Raw genomic sequence first — 10,000 nt, forward strand, 5'->3', positions numbered from 1 at the left:
GCTGGCAACGACAATTGATCTTCACTGAAATTCTGGCGACAATAAGCCTTCCTAAGGTTCAAGTCCTCTTCGCGTTTATCTAGTGGAGGTCTGGTTAGTGCTTTCTCTCTTCGGTCTTTCTATCCTTCTTACTAATGATACTGCCTATGTGTTTTATACCTTTTTCTGCGTTCCAGCTATATATGTGTTTAGTTTCAAGTGAACCCCTTGTTGTTTTTAGGTATTCTATTTCTGATTTTATCTTTTTTTTTTTTATTACATTTTCACCCCAAACAAGGCAAATTGCCACTTTGGTGTAGGGGGCTACTATCAGGGGCAACAACTACTGGGGTACTATGTAGGGATTTGGGCAGCAAGATGTCGGTTCACGTTACACTTTAACTTCTGCACGTCAGTACTGTTGGGGAAGCAGGGACCTGGAATGGAATTCCAGAGTGTAGCGGTTCTGGGTAAGAAACTATTGGAGTAAAAAGATCTTTTACATCTAGGGATCTCTACAGTGTGGGGGTGGGATTTAGCAGCCTGTCGGGTATTTTTGTTTATTTGATGGTATTATTATTATTATTATTATTATTATTATTATTATTATCTATATATGTGTGTCCTTTTGTGTGTCACGCTTACATCCGGGTCGTTTAATTGTTATGCATTTCTATATCTTGTCATAAATAATGTTACCAAAAATTCTTCATAAGTTTTAGTTTCGATTTTGCCATCAGCTATAGCTGATGGCACTGAAGTAATCTATTATTTTCATTATGGCTGGAGTAACTCAAGTTATATATATAGTTATATATATATATATATATATATATATATATATATATATATATATATATATATATATATTCGTAAGTTTTTATTTCGGTTTCGATTCAAGCTAATGCACTCAAGTCATATAGATATATTTTTTTAAATCGCACTTTTATAATATATAAAAATTGATAGAACATTAACTCTATAATAATATATATGAAATCTGCAAGAATTAAAATATCATATTTAAGCGTACTTTATGGCCGGGCTTTGCTGGGCGTCCCTGCTAGCTTAGATAAATACTTTTGCAGTTTTAATAAAAAAGCTACAATAATATCAGATCGTCTCCATTTACACTGAACATCTACAGAATGCCAACATCAATATATTACATATGAACGAGTCCCTTGTGGAATTTCCACAGGTCCCGCTAGTTATTATTATTATTATTATTATTATTATTATTATTATTATTATTATTATTATTACTACTACTACTACTACTACTGCTGCTAGGGTTCAAGAGAATATTCTTATCATTGTTTTGACTCTCGAGTATATATCCGACACAGAATCAATTGTGAACCACGTCACTCTATCTAAAAACAAATAAGATATTAACTGGTATATACTCGAGAGTCAAAATAAGGAAAAAGAATATTCTATTGCCATAGACCTAGTTATTACTTATTAATTAATTATAAAAATATAGGAAGCCTATTTTCGGGCAGGGATCAATCTGTAGTATCTGTTATCTCGTCAATAACGCAAGAAGAAATTCTAGAAAGAGGAGTTTTTCTTCTTCTTCTTCTTCTTCTTATTATTATTATTATTATTATTATTATTATTATTATTATTATTATTGTGACAATCTAAATTTCCACTTTTGTAAGGAGCTAAGATTTTCTCAGATTTAAAGCTGACCTTGTGCGTAACTTTGCCCTTTTTAGAAGATATGTAAATAGACTTTAACTAATTTTGTTTTCTAAAAGAAAGGTCTGATTGCTTCTTCATCACTCTCTGAAAATTAAAAAGAAAAGAAAACATCTATGTTGGGAGCAGAGGAAAAAAAAAAGAGAAAAACAAAGGAAAAGAAGATGAGATAGAGGAAAAGAAAAAGAGACAGAACGGGAGAGGGGAAGAAGTGTAGCAATGAGTAAAGGAGGTGGGGGGGGTTCTTCTCTGTACTAGAATTCAGGTCACCCGGTGCAAGTGGCCACACATGGTGTACGCTGAGGCAATCGAGGACAGGCCAAACGATATGGAACACAGATTGTGGGATCAGAGAGCATTACGAGGGTAACAGAAGAGTTGGGCAAAGCATAATAATAAAAATAGGGGGGGGAGGATGAGGGTTATAAACTGTTAGCAATGATGTAAGAGGTGGCGATATGACTTAGGCATGAGGAAGGGGGAAGGGCTAAGGGTTAGGGTATGAGTTGGGTATGCGGATTAACTCACGCTTTTTGATTTAGAAACAATGCCCCCTTTTTTGTGAAAGGAAGGAAGGGTTCTGCTTTCAGGTTTTCTATTTCTATGTTGTTTGCTTTCTGCTGGGGATTGAAGGCAGACCCACCCACCCCCCTACTCTACATACTTTCCGGTGCGTAGAATCCGTTGCCATAAATTCATAAATAAATTCCGTCCGACTCGTCAGAGTCAAACGATTCGACAAATAAAACTTTGCTGTATCATTCTCCACAGTGTTTGTTTTTATTTGATTTCCATGATCATGTCATTAAATCGCATCTATTCCAGCATCCCAATCAATATCTGTCTGTATATTTATCTATGGTGCTATCGATTGATCCCAAATCTCAAGTTATTTTTTTTTTTCTATTTCAATATTTTCTCGTTCTTTCTTGTTTCTATCTTCATAAATCGCTCTCTCTCTCTCTCTCTCTCTCTCTCTCTCTCTCTCTCTATCTCTCTCTCTCTTTCTCTCTCTCTTTGTTTCTCTCTCTCTTTCTCTCTGTTTGTCTATCTGCTTCACTTTTTATCAGAAAGTGATAGGCCGATCTAGCTGAAATTGTACACGGACCTTTGCTATGCTAAGGTGTAGCCGACTAAGAATTATGGTATCCATTCTATGCAAAATTTTGGATTAATATAGATTAATAAGGATTAGTAACTACAACATCATATTTACTCTCACTTTTTCTAGAACTACTAGGCCGATTTGGCTGAAATTTTGTATAGACCTTTGTTATGGTATAGTTTAGCGAATTAAGTATTATGGTATGCGTTTGATGTACATTTATAGATTAATAAGGATTAATAGGCTTAGTATTTATGCTTCACATTTTCTTGAAAACTACTGGCGCGATTTGACTGAAATTTCGTATGGGCATTTGGTATGATAAGGTGCAGCGAATTAAATATTATGATATCCATTAGATGCACAGTAAGGGATTAATATGAGTTAGTATGTTATGCAAAAATGATGATCATAAAATTTACCATATTTAGCCATTAATTTTGCATAAAACATTCATTCTAATCAACGGGCTATAACTTTTGCCTGTTTTTAACTTTTTCTAAAATGTCTAGTGTGTTTAAATATTTGTATGCACAGAATGCACTAATCAGAATGATTTTGTGGATACAGCTGCTAGGCGTAAGCGGTCCAAATGTGGCCAATATTTAGTTTAAATAAGCATCATACAAAGAGGGTAAAAAGCGGGTGGAGGCTGTAATTTTTTTTAAATATTAGACAGCAGTAAATACGTTTTCTCAAATTTTCAGTTTCTTCGATGTTTCTTAGAGGATTTTTAGGGAAAGAAGTATAATGTTCGTCCATCTCGAGGCTGTCTCTTATGAAATCTTCGTGTCACTCCCGACTCGTTTTGAATGGAATTGTCTACCCCGTTTGTTAATTTCGACGCTAGGTGACGCTTACAATGCAACAGCGTCTTCTGCGTTTGCAAAACCACGTGACTAGATGGGAAAATGCGTGTATTTTGAGGAAACTAGCAAATGAATACAAAACGCAAATTGGTAAAATAACTTCAAATAACTGCTCTATCATTATTTTAATAGCAAAGTACTCGTCTAAGCTAAAATCTATGCCCCCTCCTTGCTAATCTTTCACAAAAGCATTCGTCTAACCAAAACTACTATCAATAATTTCGCTTATTCTCTATCGGTGCCTAAACCTAAACGTAGATTCCATGAACAAAGATTCTTTCCTAGACCGGCTCCCCTGTGGAACACTGTTCCGCTGGCTTGCTTCCAAGCTGACTACAATATTGTCGTCTTATAGTCGGAACACGTCTATCAAATCCGTTGCCTAGGTCGCTGAAAAATGGTGGGATCCTTCTATCAATCCAGTAAATATCTCACTGCTGATGCAATTCTCTATCTATATAAGAGCCAGGTACGTCCAAGTATGGACGAAAGTTGCCACGTCTGGGCAGGAGCTGATAGAAAGATCTTATCCTGCCTTGATAGAGTTCAAAATAGGCTTCATAGCTTAGTGGCGGGATGCCCTTTTCTTTTCCCTGAAACCTTTCTCACAGAAGAGATGTGTCGAGCTTGTCTCTGCTTTATCGTTATTTTCATGGCAAGTGTTCGTCTGAGCTCCAATCTATGGCCCCTCATCACCAAACTTTCACAAAAAACACTCGTCTGAAAATAATATCAATAATTCCCCCTACCCTTTATCGATGCCAAAACCTAAACGTAGATTCCATGAACAAAGCTTCTTTCTTAGAACTGCACGCATGCGGAACTGTCTTCCGTTTGCCTGCTTTCTATCTGACTACAATATGGTCATCTTCAAGTCCAACGTAAACAAGTTCTTGGTGAGCCGTTCCACTTAAGTTAACAAATTTGCCGAATTTCCACTACTAACGATTAATATGATATTGTCCTAATGACTACTATACACTCTTTAACCCTTATCCTCGAGTGGCCTGTGGGCCTTGATAAGTGGTGACGCCTATGTAAAAAAAAGTCCAACGTAAACAAGTTTTTGTTGAACCGTCCTATTAAATAATCAAATTATACCAAATATCAATTACTAACGATTAATGTGCTATTGTCGCAATGACTAGCGTGCATACATTAACCTTTATCCTCAAGTGGCTTCCGGGCCTTCATAAGTGGTGAGCCATTTGTAACAAATGAAATATTTCGAAGATGACCATGATGATGCAGTTGTTCTGTTTGTCAAGAGATGGCGCACAATCTCATCTGTGCTCTGAATTATCTTCCACATGTGGGGCACCTGTTGAAGATTCTGCTGCAGAGATGATGGCTGCTTTGCCTTTTCTGCTCGTACGGTTCTTATTGCGTTCTTCAATTCAATTGTCGCCCCTTTGTGGTTTGCGGTACGCCAAGAATATTTGCTTTTTGACTAGGCTTTTCCACGTTCGGAATACAAACCGAATAGTTTTAGTCACACCTTCAAGCTGCCCTTCAACCGTTTCCTTTATCCTCCGACCATTTTTTTTCTTTTGATAGGTTACCGTTCCTATTTACTTGCTTCCCCACGAGGTTGGTTGGTTGGTTTTGTTTTACGGCATATCAACCCTTTTCAGGTTATTTAATGCCGAATCCAGTGATTTTGAAGAAAATTTTTTTAATAGAATATATTTTTGTTGTTGTTGTTGTTGTTGTTGTTGTTTTGGAGTTTTTAAGTCAGTTTCTATTTAACCCATAGTTGGGACCCTAACATGTACTACCACTTCAGGTCAAAGTGGACCTGGGAGCAATGACAATTAAAGGGTGGCTCCACACTCTCCAAAGCCCGCAAGCTGTAGCATCACCATTCGGATATAGTTTAAGGTCATATCCAGGACCCTCCCCACGAAGGCAGAGTAAGACACAAGACCGATTTTTAATGTAAAAAAAAATCGAGCTCTACAAAAAGGGCACTAGAAAGGAAAAAAAATAAAAATCGTCTCAGTTGTGAATAATTTCTCCTCCACTGACTGTGGACAAAAAAGGTGAAGCCTAGCATCAGAACAGATACTACACTGTGATCTTAGCCCGAAGTCTTGAATCTGACGGAAATTATATTAAATGATGTTTAGGGAGGAGGGCATGATTTGTGCACGACCTTCTATTTTAAAATTCAAATATTTTAGATCGATACTGATTGTGATTCATAGTCATTGGACAATTAAGTAAGATTCATTGAATTTGATTTTCTTCTTAAGACCCTTTTAACTTAAGCCTTAAATTTTATACATTTTACTTTCCTATGTATCGCAAAAATCAAAAGTATCTGAATTTCAACAAAGCGTTTCAACCTCTCTTTGCCCTGTTTACGAAACACTGAATCGAATTAAATATGGTCCACATTCACCAAGATTCCAAAATTAATAATGATCTGTTAATAAGTTTAAGTGTGAATCTAAAACATAGAAATATAAAACATAAAACATACCTAACTTAGTCACAAACTATTTAAGATACATCGATTATCCTAACTTGTCACGAAAAATGATCATATGTTGGATTTAGGGAAGCATATAACACATCCATCTTGGTCTATGAAAATCAAATGTGAAATAACTCTCATAGCTTAAAGGGGAAATAACTATCATAGTTTAAATAAATAAGCTTGCTTCCTGTTTTAAACCCAACTGCGGAGAACTAATTATAATTTGAAATGAATTAAATATAAATAAAATTAAATTAAAAATAAATAAAATAAATTAACTTTAAATAATATTTCTAAATGGAACAATTAAAATGATGCTATTATTAGAAAAAAATGAATAAAATCGAGCTAATTATTAAAATAGATTTTCTTTAATGTAATATGCAAATGAGGTTACTCTTTAAGTGTAGATTTCTTTCCAATGCATACTATATATAGAAACAATACACGAAGTAACTTTCATAGCTTAGAAATCATGTCTATTAGTCCGTTTTCAGGATGAAAATTAATTTATGAAACAGTGTCCCTTTTATACATACCGTACTTTGGGGTAATTGCGCCAAATAGCTGAATGTGCTCTTTTGGCAACCACGCATATAAAGAGCATTTTTTTCTTTAGTTGGCGCAATTACCTCCGGATTTGGCGCATTTACCCCAAAGTACGGTATTAATTAAATTGTGAATAAACAGACAGACAGACAAGATTACGACTTTATTATGATACAAGATTCAAGCAAGCACAGGCGGTCCACAGAGTTTTATAATTATTAAGATACTAGCAGGGAGACCCGACGTTGCTTGGGATTGAATGATGATCAATGATTATTTCACACTCCTATATTTTTATTGTCATCGAAACCCGTGAAATCGCCCGGGATGAAGTGTCACATGCCTCCATGCAGTAACTTAGTCAAAAATATGTTATTCTGCATTGCACTCTAGAGAACCTGCTGTTTCTTTTCTTTTATAAAATTATTTTATATAAACTTCTTTCCAATTAACGAAAAAAATATAAAGAAATTTACGTGCGTGGTTTGTACGTACAGGCCACGTCATGCAAAAAAAAACTTATCCACAGTAGAATTTTCAAAAAAAAAAAAAAAAAAAAAAAAAAAAAACACGTAAATTTCTTATAAAATTCTTTGCAGTTAATGAAAAAAAAAATTACGTGTAAAGTTTGAACCTACAGACCACGTCATGCAAAAAAAAAAAAAACTTATCCACAGTAGAATTTTCATGGACCGTTGTTTCATCATTGTTGCTAAGCGACGACATGGAAAAATGGTTTTACCGATGATAGATAAATTAAAATAACGGTTTCGATTATCGATTATCGGTAATTATCGGGGATATTCTGAGACAAAATTTAACTAAGATCACTCCCAGACTTATACACTAAAGTTCTGCAAATTTTAAAGAAAATCTGTTCATCCGTTTCGGAGTCTATAAGGAAGAAACTAACACAAACACACAGTTGCATTTATATAAGTGCAGAAATAGAGATATATAGTTAGTTCCTATTTACTTGCCTACTCACAAGAGCAGAGTAAGACATAAGGTCGGGTTTTAATGTGAGAAAAATCCAACTCCCCCAAAAAAGGCACTCTCGATAGGAACAAAAATAAAAATTCTCTCAGTAATGAAGGATATCTCCTCCACTAACTGAGGACAGAAAAGATAAAGTGTAACATCAGAACAGATACTACACTGTGATATTTGCCCAAAGACGTAATAAAAATATTTATGGCAATTCAGCCGCAAAGAATTTTTTGCGTTTCATCCAGATAAGAACTCGTAACATAACTTATTACTTAACTCTAGCCATTGAGCACTGTTGAACGAAATACTGAAAATGGATACATAAAATATCTTATAACGTTTCATGTGAATACATAAAACAATATATATATATATATATATATATATATATATATATATATATATATATATACTAGCAGTTACGCCCGGCGGTGACCGAGTGTTTGGGCAAAAAAAAAAAGGTAAATTTCTTTAACTTTGACCCCTATTATGACCTGTTAATATTTATAGTTTGGAGCTCAAATCAAGTTATTAAGTTACATCCATATCCACGGAACCTATATCTAAAATTTCAATTGTTTAGACCCAAAATTCTCGGAGAAGTTTGGTAGAGTTCTAAAAGGTCAAATCGTTGAACTTTGACACATTAACAGCCAAATTTGCCAAAAACCGATCATATCGATTTTCCAAAATCTCAGTACCCTGTATATCAAATTTCGAGTCTGTAGACTAAAAATTGACAAAAGAGTTATTGCGTAGGGAAATGTACACAGACAGACACACAGACAGACAGACAGAAACACAGACACTTTCACTTTTATAGATATACTAGCATGGGTGCTCACGTTGCCCGTGTGTTTGGAGGTGTATGCTGAGAAAAAAAAAAACAACAAAAAACATGGTCAATTTTTTTAACTTTGACCCCTATTATGACTTCTTAAAATTTATTGCTTTGGGCTCAAATCAAGTTATTAAGTTAGATTCATGCCCAAGGAACCTATATCTAAAATTTCATGTGCTTAGACCCCAAATTGTCGGAGGGTTTGGTAGAGTTCTCAAAGGTCAAATCGTTTAACTTTAACCCCTTAGCAGCCAAATTTCTGGCCGAAAACCGATCACATCGATTTTCCAAAATCTCAGTACCCTGTATATCAAACTTCGAGTCTGTAGACTAAAAATTGAGAGAGTTGTTGCGTAGAGAAATGTACACACACAGACACACAGACAGACAATTTCACTTTTATATATGTACAAGCATTTAAGCCCGGCGTTGCCAGGGTGTTTGGATGTGTATGTTGAGCAAAAAAAAAAAAAAAAGTGGTAGTAGGAAGGCAGGCTCGAACCCGCACGGCAAAGGAGGAAAAGAACAGGGTAAAACCTAACGTTTATGCTCTTGCGACCACCGCCAAACCGGAAGCGGCATTTTTAAAAATTAAGGCTAGACAATCTAAAGGAGAGGATAACCTTAAAAAATATCGGCGAAAACAGTGACACCCCCACACACACACCTAAGTGTCTAGTTGAAGGGGAAGATATTAATATTTTTAGCCAATTTTCGATATTTGTCATATGAAAGGTAGCACTATAAAACGATACTGGTCTTGGTAAAATCCGTCACCTCTATTGAAAGTTTAAGGCAGACATGCAAACAGACATACATACATACGTACATAAATTTATATATTGGTAGCTCAAACCGATTAAAAGGCTTGCCTCATCTCTGTTAAACCTTTATGTAAAATTTCAAATATTTAGACTGGAAATTGTCTGAGTAATTTGGAAGAGACCGCAGAGGTAAATTTTTTAAAAATTTTGACCCCTATTATGACCCCTTAAAATTTATTTTTATGGGCTCAAATCCAAGTTATTAAGTTAGATCCATGTCCAACCTATATTTAAAATTTCAAGTGCGTAAACCCAAAATTGTCGGAGGAGTTTGGTAGAGTTCTCAAAGGTCAAATCGTTGAACTTTGACCCTTAATAGCCAAATTTCTTGCCAAAAACCGATCACATCGATTCCCCCAAATCTCAGTAACCTGTATATCAAATTTCGAGTCTGTAGACTAAAAATTGACAGAGTTATTGCGTAGGGAAATGTACACAGACACACAGATACACAGATACACAGACACGTTCACTTTTATATATATATATATATATATATATATATATATATATATATATATATATATATATATTAATGTTGGGACGATTAATCGGAATCGGGAATCGGAAAATCTGGAGATTTGGGGGTATCGGAATCGGAAAAATTGCTGCCTATTTTCCGATGCCAAAAGGATTCCTTTAATTCTCTTT

The sequence above is a fragment of the Euprymna scolopes genome, chromosome 35 (assembly GCF_053919585.1).
Source record: "Euprymna scolopes isolate OS-2025 chromosome 35, ASM5391958v1, whole genome shotgun sequence".
In the NCBI taxonomy this organism is placed as follows: domain Eukaryota; kingdom Metazoa; phylum Mollusca; class Cephalopoda; order Sepiida; family Sepiolidae; genus Euprymna; species Euprymna scolopes.